Source organism: Lynx canadensis, chromosome B1, assembly GCF_007474595.2.
Source record: "Lynx canadensis isolate LIC74 chromosome B1, mLynCan4.pri.v2, whole genome shotgun sequence".
NCBI lineage: Eukaryota > Metazoa > Chordata > Mammalia > Carnivora > Felidae > Lynx > Lynx canadensis.
Genome location: NC_044306.2, coordinates 193,579,865 through 193,595,211, shown reverse-complemented (window position 1 = coordinate 193,595,211; position 15,347 = coordinate 193,579,865). Strand labels below are relative to the sequence as shown.

The 15,347-nt window shown below is 39.1% G+C and overlaps 1 protein-coding gene across 7 annotated transcripts in view; it reads right to left on the bottom strand.

Annotated features, from left to right (window-relative positions):
• The window catches only part of LDB2 (LIM domain binding 2), a 383,161-nt gene that overhangs the window by 48,149 nt on the left and 319,665 nt on the right, over positions 1-15,347 (bottom strand). The gene's annotated exons all lie outside the window — the stretch shown is intronic.

Below are 15,347 nucleotides of genomic sequence, written 5' to 3'. Positions count from 1 at the left end.
AATGAGTAGGAAACCAGGAAGGGCTGCCCCTTTTTCTCCTTAAGTCCACATGCCTTCTACCAGGGAACACTGTTGGTGTTACAGTGAATCCAGAAGGCCATCGCCACTGCCATGACTCAGCTCCAAACCCCGCCATCTTACGTCTGGATTTCTGCAACAGCCTCTGGACCTGTGTCCCCAGTTCTACCCTTGTCCGCCTCCCAAGTATTTTGCTCAGCAGCTGGTCTTCCTGCCGAAATTAAGTCAGACCATAGTGTTCCCGTGCTCAAGACTTGCAGTATCACCCAGATCGAACTCCAGTTCTCTCTGTGGTCTGCAGGACCTTCTACGACCTTCCTCTAGAAAGGATTAGAAAATCTACTTCTCCGTGGCCTCAGTGCCATTAAGCTCAGCTCTGAGAGAGGAATATGGCAGACTCTTGCTGACACCGCATTCCCCCTCCTACGACAGTCGCAAAATATTTTGCTGACCGGCAGGAAAAAATTAATGACTCTGGCCGAGGGGCCGAAGCCAACTGAAAATTCAAATGATGTGTGTGAGTCAAATCAGACATCTGGATGAGTCATATTGTGGGAGGCATGCTCTTTCACTCTGTTCAGAGCTTACCCAATCCGTGTCCACAGGACTTTGGTACCAATGGCGACTTTGGGATTTCTTAAACAATGTGCAGTCTTTGGGTCCACACTGACATCGGAGACAAAGATCTGGGTTCAATTCCTTCCTTTACCATTTACTCACCCAGGTGTGTTACAGTGAACCCCCTAGACCTCACTCTCCTCACCTGTAAGATGGGATAACAGTAATACTTTAGAGGATTACATGCATTCGACCCTATTTATCTTGAATTCTGTTGAGACGTCACTTTCTGCTGTAATAGAGTCAGTTTCTCCCTTCTGTGATTTCCCTTCCTACTCGTAATAAATTATCAAAGCATTTATCACGTCTTCGTATTTGTTTTGCATGTCTGCCTTCTCCTCATGAGTTCCTGGATAGCAAGGAGATGTTTTACTTGTCTTTGTGTTCTCAAACTGGTCATGTTTGTCGACTAAGTGCATGAGATCTCAGGAGTAATTGGAAAGTATATTTCTTGTATGAAAGTCAGTTGTGATTTTTGTATTTCCAAGAGATTTGTTCCTTCATGCTGGCAAATTATATCATTGTGCTAGAAGAAAAGGAACTGTTGTAAATGGAGAGAGAAGGAAAACAATGCGAAACCATTTGATATTAGTATGATTGGTGAAAATCCCAAAGCGAACTTTTTACAGGACAGGAGCAGTGGAGACTTTCACACACGCTTGGTGGGAGTGTGAATTGGTACAACCCATTCGGAAAAAAAAGCTGCAGATGCACATGGCATTTCACCAACCATTCTACTCCCAGGGATCCGCTCTTGAGGACCCGTGCACGCACAAACAAGGAAGTTTATGTGAGGCTACTCACAGCAGCACAAGTTTGTAAGAGCAATAAAATTGGAAACCATGCAACTGCTCATTAATAGCAAAACAGATGTAAACGGTGACATATTCCTACACAACTCTTTACAGCAGGTGACATCAATGAATGAGAAGAACACTGGTTTGCAGAAATAAATCTCAAAATCAAACTAAGTTGCCAAAGAATGTATGAAATATGGTACACCATTTCTATTAAGTTTAAAAACAGAAAGATAAAGCCAAATATTATTTCTGATTACACACGTTTATGATAAAGTTCCAAACCACCCAAGAAATGGTAACCACAAAATTTTTGAATGGTAGGGTTGGGAAGAGGGAAATGGGCTTTAGGAAGAATCTTCTAACCCAACTGTAATGTGGTTATTTCACAAATAAAAAGACTCAGAGAAAAATATGCCTGAAGGCTACAAGTTTTAAAGGTTGTGTGGTAAATACGTGATCATTCATTACAGTCCTCTTAAAGCATTTCATAAAAATTAAAAAAAAATGTAATGGTTATTCATTGTTGGGGCGGTGCAGAAAGAGAGGGAGACACAGAATCCGAAGTAGGCTCTGAACTGGCAGGAAGCCCAACACAGGGTTCGAACCCATGAACCGTGAGATTATGAGCTGAGCCAAAGTCAGATGCTCAACCGACTGAGCCACCCAGGAGCCCTTATTTCATAAAAATTTTTTAAGAGAGTTAAACAAAAATCTAATCTCAGCCATGGAAATTGCTTGCCAGCTAATTATTTTCGATGCACCTGTGAGACAGCAGCCTTCATACATTTATTTAATATATAAACTCCACTGAACAAGTCCCAGAATGGACCAGCTCCGTGAAAAAGCCTTCTGTATATATTTGTTCTTTCCTTTCCACTATTTTTCGCCTCATATTTTTGTAATGGAAATATTTGGGAGGGCATAATGCACTTGAGTTTCTTGAAGATATCACGAAGTACATGGTTTTAAACACCCCCTGCATTCTTTATAGAATCATTTTCTGTTCCTCTCTGCTTTATAAGTCTTATGTGTATAGTTCATTTGTTCGTTCATTCACTCATTCTTTCATCACCTGCCCAACAAGTATTTGCTGAAGCAAAACTATTTACGCCCTCTTCCGGGTCCTGAGCGTAGATTGTTGAAAAAGGGATCATCTGATTCAGTCTTTGTCCTCACTCGCTTGTTTTATAGTTCTTGTATCTGTTTCAGCTCCTTGAAGGCAGCAATGGAGAACTTCTCACTGTTGCGCCCAACAGAGTGAATGCTCGGTAAGTTGAATATATTAACAGATGGCGCTGACTTAAGAGTGCGTTCACAGCATTAACAAATCCTTGTCTTTATTATTTAAGTTCCCTCGAATTTTGCCTTATTGGGAATTTTTCCATCTCTTATCTAATGTCCTCAATGATAATTTTACGAATAAAAGTATTTTCCTTGAAAAATACCCAACACATTAAAAATAACCAAGCCTTTTCCATTCCTTAATAATCAACAATTCCAGCTAATTAGGATTCAGCCCTCTTTTCTCTTTGGTGCTGGTACTGATATCTGTCAAACCAAAGATATCCACAGGATATCTGATGATACGTCAGCTATATGTCAGATATACATCAGATGATACATCTTCGGAGGGAACAATGCTTACTGTTCTCTCGTCTTTGCTCCACCCCCATTCATCCGAATATCACGATTTCTCCTATTCCCCAGATGACGGTTCCTACCACATAGAATTCCCAGCAGCCAACTGCTTTAATACCCAATGCAAGCAAAGACACAGACCAACCACTCTCAATGATCCCTGTATCACCGTTCAACAAACGTTTCTCCAAACATCTTATTTTGATACTCTCTGGACTTGGATGGCTGAGAACAAACATGTTGAAGTACAAAAAAATGAACAGGTATAAGGACGGGGTCTCTACAGGCAGGTGACGTCACTCTGGCTGAGAAAGGATCTCTCCAGTTTAGCAGGGGGAGTCATAAGACAGGCTGGGCCAGGGAGGGTCCAGAAGGTGGAAGGAATCAATTGTACCCAGGGCAGGCTCCTTCATTGGCCTGAAATAGGGTCAACCCCCAGGATCTCAATCCCTCTCACACATTTAGCACAAACAAGCATCACTGTGAATCCCATGCATTCCTGAGAAACACGTATCAGGTAAGCAAAGAGGGATTTTTTTTGGGGGGGGGGTAGATTTAACGTTCCCAGTAAACTGAACACAGGGTATTTTTATGATTGCCATTCTCTAGGTGAGGAAGCTGGGGCACAGAGAAGTGGCTTTATTTTTGGACCTTGATTGGAACCCAGACTGCATAGCCAGCAGAGGTACGGAAGAAGCTGGTATTCCTAAAACTGAGAGCTTAAGAAAGGTCCTTTTCGTATTGAGTGGCTTAGGCTTAATTTTTTTTTTTTTTTTTAAGTGTCCTGCCCTGTCCCTGCCTTAGCTGTTCTTCACAGGAAAGAACTGGCATTTATAAAGGGCATCTGATGCATCGGTTTCTGTTCCGAGTCCTTTGTGTGAATTAGCTCATTTAGATCTCATGATAAGCCAGGTCTTGCTGCTACCCCATTTTATACCTGAGCAAACTGAGGTCTGAGAGATTAAGTGATGCACCCAAGGTCAGCCCGGTAGTAAACTGGCTGAGCAGGGATTCTCAACGACACCCTCAGGCATTTAGCCACTGCTGTCTGGATTATGATACCACCCTCAGAAAGCGGGAGTTAGTCCCCTGTGTCTCTTGCTCTCCTACCCACCCCCCCATTAATGAGACGACTAGTATCATTATTGTAATTCAGTGGCCTGAATGTTTTTGAAGTCCATCCTCTCTTTTCTGTTCCCATTGAGTGCTGCCTCCTCCAAGATCTCACTCTTCTTTATTATGGAAGCCTCCTGGCTTCTAATCTCTGCCAAGCACCCGGGGAGTCTGTGTCCCTAAACCACCAGCTCTCAAGCTTAGTTACAGATTGAAATCACTTGGGAAGCTGTAAAATGTCTGGGTGCACCCACAAAGGTCCTGATTCAATTGCTCTGGGATATATCTGAGCTTCAGAAGTTTAAACAGCCCCCTGCCCCTGCCACTGATGGTGATAATTCAGTGGAGCTAGAAATACTCTTCCAAATTCACAAATATGAGTTTATAAGAGGTACCTCACCTATTTAAAGACCTCAGTTACTATGGGATGGTCCTAGTTCCTTAGCGTGGCTGATGGTCCTGCTTTGCTAATGCCCCGAGCTGAATTTCTAAATGCATCTTTTAAGACGTCCGACTCCAATCCCCCTGCTTGTGTGCACATATATATATACACACACATGCACACCAGCTAACATACACACGCTACATATACTCCAGTCACACATGCCTTCTGAACACACCGTGTTCATTTATGTTTCCAGGTGTCCTAGTCTGTTTGGGTTCCTATAACAAAATTCCACAAGCTGGGTAGCTTATACACAACAGAAATTTATTTCTCATGGTTCTGGAGTCTAAAAATTCAAGGTCAGGGTATCGGCATGGTCTGTTAGGTCCCTCTTCTGGATTGCAGACTGCTGACTTCTTGCTGTGTCCTCACATGGCAGAAAGGGTGAGGGATCTTTCTGGAATGTCTTTCATAAGAGCACTAATCACATTCATGAGGGCTCCAGCCTCACGATTTAAACACTTTCCAAGGTCTCATGTTTGAGACTTAGGATTCCAACATGTAAATTGGGGGTGGGGGGCACAAACATTCAGACCACAGCACCAGGTCTTTGCACATTCTGTTCTCTCTGCATGGAACAGCCATTCTCTCTTATCTTGATTACCAAGCTCCTGTCCATTTGTAAAAACCTACTTTTATGTCCCTCTACCTGGAAGCTTTCTCTCATCTCCAACCGAATGGCCCTCTCCCCTCTGAGCTCACAGAACAGTCAGTACATGGCATGACTCCGTGATGCCCTTCTCCTGCTCCCCCCCAGTTCAAAGCAACTCATCCCTCACTCAGTCCATTCATCATTTCCTCAGGGAAGACTTCTGAGATCTCTCCTAGACCAGAGATGAGTTCCCTTTGTAATATTCGCTCACAAAATCATGTTCCAGGGTGGAATTTACTTAGCAATTATACACACATCTGTGTGTGATTATTTGGTAGGTGCCTTTCCACTTGATCGTAAGCATAGGAGAGCAGGAATGTAACTGTTCTCGTTCCTCTTTCTACTTCCAGCATCTACCACCATACCTGGCACCTAGCAGGTGTCTGATGAACATCCGTTACAAAAGTGAATGAACGCTCATCTCATAGTAAGTGCTCAGCATATTTTAGTTAATACTCCTAAGCTTGGTAAGAGCAAACAACACATCTTCATTTTTATAATCCCCAGATTTCGGAGTACAGGGACACTCAATAAGAGGTTATTTTGTATATTATCAAACCTAATGACTATTGTTTCCACTTCATCTAATAATCAGCATTTTAAGTATATCAAAAGCGTTTTTTTCCCCATCATAAAACCAGGGACAATAAACACTGGGTATTTGCATAGTCATTGCCACAGCTAAGTATTGCCTAAAGCCACTGGGAAATTAGTGAGAAGATAATGGTTTTCAGAGGGGTGAAAGATCTCTAAGAAGAGAAAACCTAAGTGAACATATGTAGTAAAAAGTTGTATCAACATGTAAATGTAATTACAGAAACCATGGTTATAACTACCTTTATTTAAATGAGGCATTCTCTTCACCAATTTATAGTTACATTTAATAAAGTCAGTCTACCAAACATTTTTTTTTTTAGAAAAAAGAAATAACATAGAGACATTACTTAGACTCATAGTTGGGGGAAGGCAGATTCCAGAGTTTTCTGGAAAACTCTACATCCAGAAAACCAAGTTAACCTTTGTTAAATAAAATTTTAAAAAGTAACTCCATGTGTTAATATTATCACATCCAGAGATTATTCCAGAGAGTCATATTAAAACTATATAACACTCCCTTCCATAAATAATTTGTGGGGTTTTCATAAGCAGGCAAATCTCCCTCAGGATTCCAGGCAATGGCTTCTACATGTGCATCTGGACAGCAGAACTTTTTTTATAGTAAAAGCCTCTATGTCATGTTCAAGAGGCTTTTTGTGTACATGTACTGAATTACAAGACATTGTGTTATTAAAAACACTAAAAAAAACCCTCAGAGATTCTAAAACAACATAACAAAAAGACTAGAAGGCAGTCACATCACTTTAGATCTGACCCAGGACACCAAATGTCTCCGTTAGGAGAGAAGCCCAGAGCCCCCAAAGTCCCCAAATCAGAGCTGGTCCTTTAGAGGATCTCTACACTGTCCCTCTTAGAATCCCCAGAAGCCCTGAAAAAGAATCTCAGTGGCTAGCGAAATAGACCAATTCCCCACCTGATGGGATTGTTCAAGAATAGCACTCTTGCAGAGACCCAGGCTCTCCTTTTCCTCTTTCTCCTTCCTTCCTGGGCTTCATCCTTCACAATGATCCTCAAGGTTTTAATGATCAGATATTCAGAAGATTCACAGCTTGTATGCAACTACTTTTTTGACACCTCTAGATGTCTCAAATGCCTTCAAAGACAACATATCAAAACACACACACACACACACACACACACACACACACACACACACAGAAACCAACTTAATGTCTCCCTATACTTGACCACCCCATGCCCACCGTACATGCAATCTTCTTCCTATCTCTGCTCTCATCATCCAGCCTGTTCTATAAGCTAAAAACAAGGGCACATAGTTGATAATTCTACCACTGTCAACCTCCTAATCCAATCTAATCACCCAAAGGTACTAACTTTTCTTTCCTAAAAACTTTCAAAGGCACCCGCTTCTCTGAGCGAGCTTTCCTTCAACGGCTTCTCATTGTTTTAGGGTAAACTTTTTAACATTATATGGACTTAGCTGATATCCTCAGCCTCAGGTTGAACCATGCTCGCCATCTTGCTCTTTGTCGTCCAGCCACATTAACCTTCTTTTGGTTCCTTAAACATATAAAAATCCCCTAGCCCTGCGGGGGGATTGTATTCATTTTGGAAGGGTTTCTCCTCCACCCTTCTTCAAGCTCCAACCTCTATGACTTTTACTTTCTGTCATGTGACATGTGTTTCTCTCCTTCCTGGAACTACTATGATTGTGATTTTACATTTCTAAGTTTTTCTCATTTAATGTGCACAGCTCCCATGTGTTAAACTATAATGACAGTTAAAAAAATAATCTGATTAAAAATGGGCAAAGGACCTGAAAAGACATTTGTGCAAAAGAAGATATATGACTAGCCAACAGGTACATGAAAAGATGCTCAACATCACTAATCATTAGGGACATGCAGATGAAAACCACAATGAGATATCACCTCACATCTGTTAAATGGATAGCATCAAGAAGACAAGAGATACATGCTGGTGAGGATGTGGAGAAAAGAGGGCTTCTGTGCTCTGCTGGTGGGAATGCAAATTAGTGCAGCCATAATGGGAAACAGTATGGAGGTTCCTCAAAAAGTTGAAAATAGAACTACCTTATGATCCAGCAATCCTACTTTTGGGACTACATCCAAAAAAATGAAAACACTATGTTGAAAAGATATCTGTACCCCAATGATCATAGCATCATTATTCACAATAGTCAAGACATAGAAACAACCTAAGCATTCATAGTGAAATATTCTTCAGCCATACACAAACAAACAAATAAGCAAAAACCAAAAACCAAAACAAAATAAAAAACAAGAGGAAATCATACTGTTTGAAACAAAATAGATCTTGAGAACATTATGGTAAGTGAAATAAGTCAGATGGAGAAAGGCAAATATTGTAGTATCTCATTTGTATGTGGAATCTAAACAGAATATAAATGATAATAAATCCATAATAAAAGAAACCAGATTTATGTTACCAGAGGTGGAGAGTAAGGGGAGGGGAACTTGGAGGAAGGTTATCAAAGAGACCAAATTTGAAATTATTAGATAAATAAGTACTAGGGATGTAATGTACATGATGACTATAGTTAACATTGCTGTATGATGTATATGAAAGTTAAGAGAGCAAATCATAAGAGTTCTCATTATATATATGTATACATATTTATATATTTTTCTTTTTATATATCTTTTGTCTACATGAGGTGATGAATGTCAACTAATCTTATTGTGGTAATCATTCCACCATATATGTAAGTCAAATCATTATGCTTTATACCTGAAATGTATACACTGCTGTATGTCAATTATTTCTCAATCAACCTGGGAAGAAAAACTATATTGAAGACAGGATCCAAATAGACCAATTTCCTAGAACAAATAAAGAAAATGTATCAGAAATCCCCTTTCCACACACACACACACACACACACACACACAAAGCCCAAGGCCCAGATGGTTTCACAGGAAAATTAGGCTGAAATAATCTCATAAGGAATTCTACAAAACATTCAAAGGCAAATAGCTTCATTCAAATTATTCTGGAAAAAAAATTAAAAAAAAAAATGTTTCCAAAATGTTCATGAGGCCAGGATACCAATAAGACTCAATACTGGCAAAGACATTATAAAAAAGAGAATTTAGCTAAATTTTTCCTTTGAATGCTGATGCAGAAATTGCAAATAAATATTAACAAATGGAATCTGTGACCCAGTAAAAGGAGGATACCTTCTGAACAAGTAGGGTTTGTTCCAGGAATGAAATTATGACTAGCTATCAAGAAATCTATTCAGATGAACCTTTGTACAGTATTTATACACAAGGCATTGGCCTGGATCCAATCTCAGCTCTGCCACTTACGGGTGATCTGATCTTGTTCAAGTTACTTGACCTCTGTGAATTTGAATTTTCTTAACTTTAAAGTGAAAATCAGAATAGTATTGAGTTCTAGATTGGGCAAGGATTAAATGAGTTGATACATGTAAAGAATTGAGATACTGCCTTGGATATCAATTGCACCAAATAAGGATCAATCATTCTTACTAATAATCTTAATCATAATAATAAAAAGAAAAAAATAATACCATCTCCTTGGACACCATAAGTACATTGGATAAAATTCAATATCCATTTTTTTTACTTTAAATAGCTCTTAATAAAATAAGAATAGATAGACATTACCTTAACATGAGAAATAGATCTATCTCAATCATAAGCCATCATCCTGCTTAATGAAAAAATCCAGAAGCATTCCCATTAAAGTCAGACACAAGATAAGGATGTTAATTATCCTCACTATTATTTAACACTTTTCTGATGATACTAGCCAATGTAATTAGAAATAAAATATAAAAATTGGAAAAGACTTGGTAAAAGCATCATTATTTGCAAATGATATAACCTTGCTGGAACACCCAAGAGGATAAACTTAAAAAAAAAAAGAAACTATTACAAATATTACAAAGATTCTGTAAGGTGCCTAGGAATAAAATTAAAATACAGAAATCATAACTTACATAAATACAAATAAAACCAATTAAACTATAAAATGGGAAAGACCATATTTATGGTTCTAAACACACACACACAAAGATTATCTAGGTGCAAACTAAATACATACATCTGTAAATAAAACCATACACATGGGGTTCCTGGGTGGTTCAGCTGGTTATGTGTGTGACTTCAGTCTCATGGTTCATGAGTTTGAACCCTGCATCAGGCTCCCCACTCTCAGCGCAGCACCCACTTTGGATCCTCTGGCCTTCTCTCTCTGCCCCTGCCCCCCTTTCTCTCACAAAAATAAACACAAAAAAAACCTCTTTAAAAAAAATAAAATAAATAGAATAAAACCAAGCACACATGCACAAAGACATGCCCTTATAACACACACAGACAGACAAAGAAAAACCTCAAAATATTACCAACCAAAGAACACAAAAAAGACCTCAATCCAGAAGAGGCTACCCAAGATTTTGGATAGAATCAATATCATAACGATAACACTTCCCCCCAAATTAATTTGCAAATGTAACAGAATTTCAGCGGAATACCACTAAGCTCCTTTTAAAAGCAGATAAGCTAACGTATAGTATAGATGAAAAAATAAACACAGATTTCAGAATCCTAAAAAGAAGAATGATGATATGATGCCAGCTCTACCAGATCCTAACATGTATAATAAAACAAGGGCAGTTTGTTTTGAAGTGTAGCATCAGACAAAGAATATAAAGACAAATTAGCAGAACGGGAATCGGGGTCCAGAAACAGACTCAAATACCTCTGGCAATTTAAAACATGCCACACTAGCATTTCAAATCAGTGAGAACAATATGTATTAATCAACAAATGATGTTTGAACAATGGGGCAATTAAACAGGCTCCCCACACTTCTTGCCCCCCAAATTCCATGTGGATTTAAACATAAACACCCCCCTCAGTGTTCAAAGTGGCACTAGAAAACAAAGAGAAATATATTTTTATTATTATAGCTCGAAGAGGGCTAATGCTAAATACAAGATGCAAAATAGAAGACACTGGTGAACATTGCTCCATTTAACACACACACGCGTGCACACACGCACACACGCGCACACACAAAACTAAAAAATATTCCGTGAACAAAGCCACCTTATGCAAATTTTTAAAAAATAAAACCACAAACCTGCAACGTAATTTCAATTATATCACAACGAAGTGTGTACTTCTTTAAAATATAAAGCCCTACATATCTCTAAGAATAACAACCCAATAGAAAAATGGATAAATTAGGAGCAAATAATTCACACGAAAGGAAATACAAATGGCTCTTAAGTATATGAGAAGATAATAAATCTCTCTTGTAATAAGAAAAATGCATATTACAATGAAAATGAGGTATCATTTTTCACCCATAATATTGGAAAATAGGAGAAAAATTCGATAACCTCTAGTTGTTGAAAAGGGTGGCAATAGTCATTTTTTACATGTTGCTGGGGAAACTGAAACCTAGTACAATCTCTAAGTTGAACAGCTTGACAATATCTACCAAAATTACAATGTACATGGTTTTTGACTTGGCAATTTTATTTCCAGGAATCTCTCCGACAAATTTAGTTTTGTAGTTGCTCCTGCGAAAAACCAAATCTGGAAAGATATTCTCACACAGTTGTTAATAGCAGGAAAAGATTAGAATCAACCTAAGTGTTCGTCAATAAAGCGCTGGTAAAATAAAATATGATGTATCTCTCAAGTAATATACCTCCTCGGGATATATGTCTGCTGCTTTTATAAAAAACATTACTGCTCAACGCTTAGAACTCCATGCGTAGTAGATTATCATTTGTGTGCAAGTGTGTCTCTGTGTGTGTTTAAAGCAAAATATGTTTGCATGTGTATAGAATGTCCAGGAAAAAAAATGCAAGAAACTGGCAATGTTGAGTGCTTCTGGGAAGGGGAACTCAGAAGTTGGGGACTAGGACTGAAGGCATAGATTTTAAAGGTTTTTGCACTTGAGTTTTGCACTAGTATGTGAGTAAAATATCTGTTTAAAACATAAATAACTAAGTTTGAAAGTGAGATTAGCAAGGTTAGTTAAGTAATTTTCAGTTCCTGGCACAAAGTCACCAGACAATAAACGGCTATTGTGTTTACAATCACGAAGCTGAGAAGGAATTGGACGATGATAGTCGGAAATGAAAAAAAATCGTGAGGCCCAACAATTGTTTCCTTTTTCTTTTTTTTTTTTAATATGAAATTTATTGACAAATTGGTTTCCATACAACACCCAGTGCTCATCCCAAAAGGTGCCCTCCTCAATACCCATCACCCACCCTCCCCTCCCTCCCACCCCCCATCAACCCTCAGTTTGTTCTCAGTTTTTAACAGTCTCTTATGCTTTGGCTCTCTCCCGCTCTAACCTCTTTTTTTTTTTTTTTTTTCCTTCCCCTCCCCCACGGGTTCCTGTTAAGTTTCTCAGGATCCACATAAGAGTGAAACCATATGGTATCTGTCTTTCTCTGTATGGCTTGTTTCACTTAGCATTACACTCTCCAGTTCCATCCACATTGCCACAAAAGGCCATATTTCATTTTTTCTCATTGCCACGTAGTATTCCATTGTGTATATATACCACAATTTCTTTATCCATTCATCAGTTGATGGACATTTAGGCTCTTTCCATAATTTGGCTATTGTTGAGAGTGCTGCTATGAACATTGGGGTACAAGTGCTCCTATGCATCAGTACTCCTGTATCCCTTGGATAAATTCCTAGCAGTGCTATTGCTGGGTCATAGGGTAGGTCTATTTTTAATTTTCTGAGGAACCTCCACACTGCTTTCCAGAGCGGCTGCACCAATTTGCATTCCCACCAACAGTGCAAGAGGGTTCCCGTTTCTCCACATCCTCTCCAGCATCTATAGTCTCCTGATTTGTTCATTTTGGCCACTCTGACTGGCGTGAGGTGATACCTGAGTGTGGTTTTGATTTGTATTTCCCTGATAAGGAGCGACGCTGAACATCTTTTCATGTGCCTGTTGGCCATCTGGATGTCTTCTTTAGAGAAGTGTCTATTCATGTTTTCTGCCCATTTCTTCACTGGGTTATTTGTTTTTCGGGTGTGGAGTTTGGTGAGCTCTTTATAGATTTTAGATACTAGCCCTTTGTCCGATATGTCATTTGCAAATATCTTTTCCCATTCCGTTGGTTGCCTTTTAGTTTTGTTGGTTGTTTCCTTTGCTGTGCAGAAGCTTTTTATCTTCATAAGGTCCCAGTAATTCACTTTTGCTTTTAATTCCCTTGCCTTTGGGGATGTGTCGAGTAAGAGATTGCTACGGCTGAGGTCAGAGAGGTCTTTTCCTGCTTTCTCCTCTAAGGTTCTGATGGTTTCCTGTCTCACATTTAGGTCCTTTATCCATTTTGAGTTTATTTTTGTAAATGGTGTGAGAAAGTGGTCTAGTTTCAACCTTCTGCATGTTGCTGTCCAGTTCTCCCAGCACCATTTGTTGTTTCCTTTTTCTATAGGGTCTTGTTTCTTAAATATTAGCATGAACCATATGAAATAGCCAAAATTTGGCAGGGTTTGACTTGCAAAAATAGCGATTTCTTATCATTCGACCCCAAATTATTTTCTTCTGTAGAAACTAGACTGTTAAGTGATAGTGACAATAATGGTGGCTCTTAGCTCAATTATTTCTTGCCATCCAAACTCATGTGGCTTCCAGATTTGGAGAGCGAGAATTAAGAGACCATGCTGAGTGATGAGGATCCCGAACTGTATGAATCAATTTAGTTCCCGAGGTCTGGACAATGAGTAACTTGAATTGCATAATAAAAGATACATTTACAATTTTATTCAAAACTCATTGATTCCTGAGTTAGGATAGCAGAAGTTTGGACACGGAGGGTTTGGGTAGTAACTGAGAAATAATCTGTTTTCATAGGAGAACTTTACAGCTTACAAAGCGTTTTAGTGTAAGTGGCCTCCTGTATTCTTTAATCTCTGGAGGTAAGTATGAGTCCACCCTCCACCCAATTTCACAGAAGCGGAACAGTTTCCGCTTTTAACTGCAAGCAGAACAGATGTAACACGACTGGTGTCGAGGAAATTGACAAAGGACTAGACCCACCGCCAGATCATGGCCACCTTCAATCCTGAGACTACGTTTCTTATTCTCTCCAAAGCAAGCACTGGTCCTTCCTGCCTCCTGTCTGTTAGTGAGATACCCAAAGTCCTAAAGCTCAGGAATTGAGTGTAAAGGGTAGGATTGCTACCATTTTGCAAATGTTTGTAAATTCTGCTTATCAACATCATGAAAGCTTTCAATTTTCCCCTTTAGCTTCCAACTCATGGTAAAACTGTTAAAAAAATTATGATAGATGGCCACAAATTTCTTCTGTAGGTAAAACCCTGACAGAATCCAAAGAGGGTGCTGGGAAAGGAAGGAAGAGAAACAATTTCATTGACTGGTTCCTAAGGCTACTGATACTTTCCTATGAAATCCACATTGTGAGGTTTCTGGAGGTGAGTTTCACTCGTAGACCAAAAGTTTCCATGATGATCCTTGGCACTATTGAACTGAAAAGGGGTGACTCCCTACCTTATTTCACAAAGATTGGGAGAGGCAAGAAGAAAAGAGGGAGAAATTAGCAACCTTCTTGGGATGACTTCCAGTCTTATGCTGTGATTGGCCTATAAAAGATTTTAAGGATATCGGAGGCAATGTTTGTGAGATTCTCATTAGCCCAGACATATTTATTATCAATATAGAAATTGATAGCTAGAGACCAGAGCAGACTTAGACGTAGAGTAGGTCATCAGTAAACATTTGTAGATTAAATGGATGTGAATGGTCCTGCAAACAGAGTATGAAACGAAAAGAAAACCAGAAACTATCCTACACTAATAGGCAGGTAGACTTGGGTCAGCCTCAAATCACTTGGTTTGTTTCTTCATTTCCAGCACTGGGTTTATTAATATTTTACTTGTGGAATTAGTTAATATTTTTGTTTTGCCTTCCTTCTCTTTAATGTTTAAGGAGAAGTCCTTAGAGGTCATGCTTTATCTCCTTTTTGTTACAGATGAGGCACATTTATCAAATAAAGTGAATGACCCTCATCTACTATCCCAGACAGGGCTGTTTATAAATTGCAGAGAAGAACATCAAATCCTTGGAGGAAAGTGCTGCAGGCATTCAGTCCAGGAAGTCAAAGATGGCTAACAACCTTTCCACGAACATTTCCAAGTATTCCAAGGCTACCCTGGGGTTTGGGATTTTATAACTGGTTTTCTCTTTAAAACTTCTGACTTGTTAAGGAGTGCACCTGGAGTGGAGTAGACTTAAACCCATTGACTTTCTAGTCACTGCATATCTGGTCCTGTTACAGACATCATGGAAGAAGAAACAAGATTTCTGCTTTCCAAATATATTCCGGTGACAGGCATGAAAGGTCAGAAGGCAAACAGCGGGACAACAGAAAGGTAAACTGATGATTGTGTAAGATAATTCAACCAAT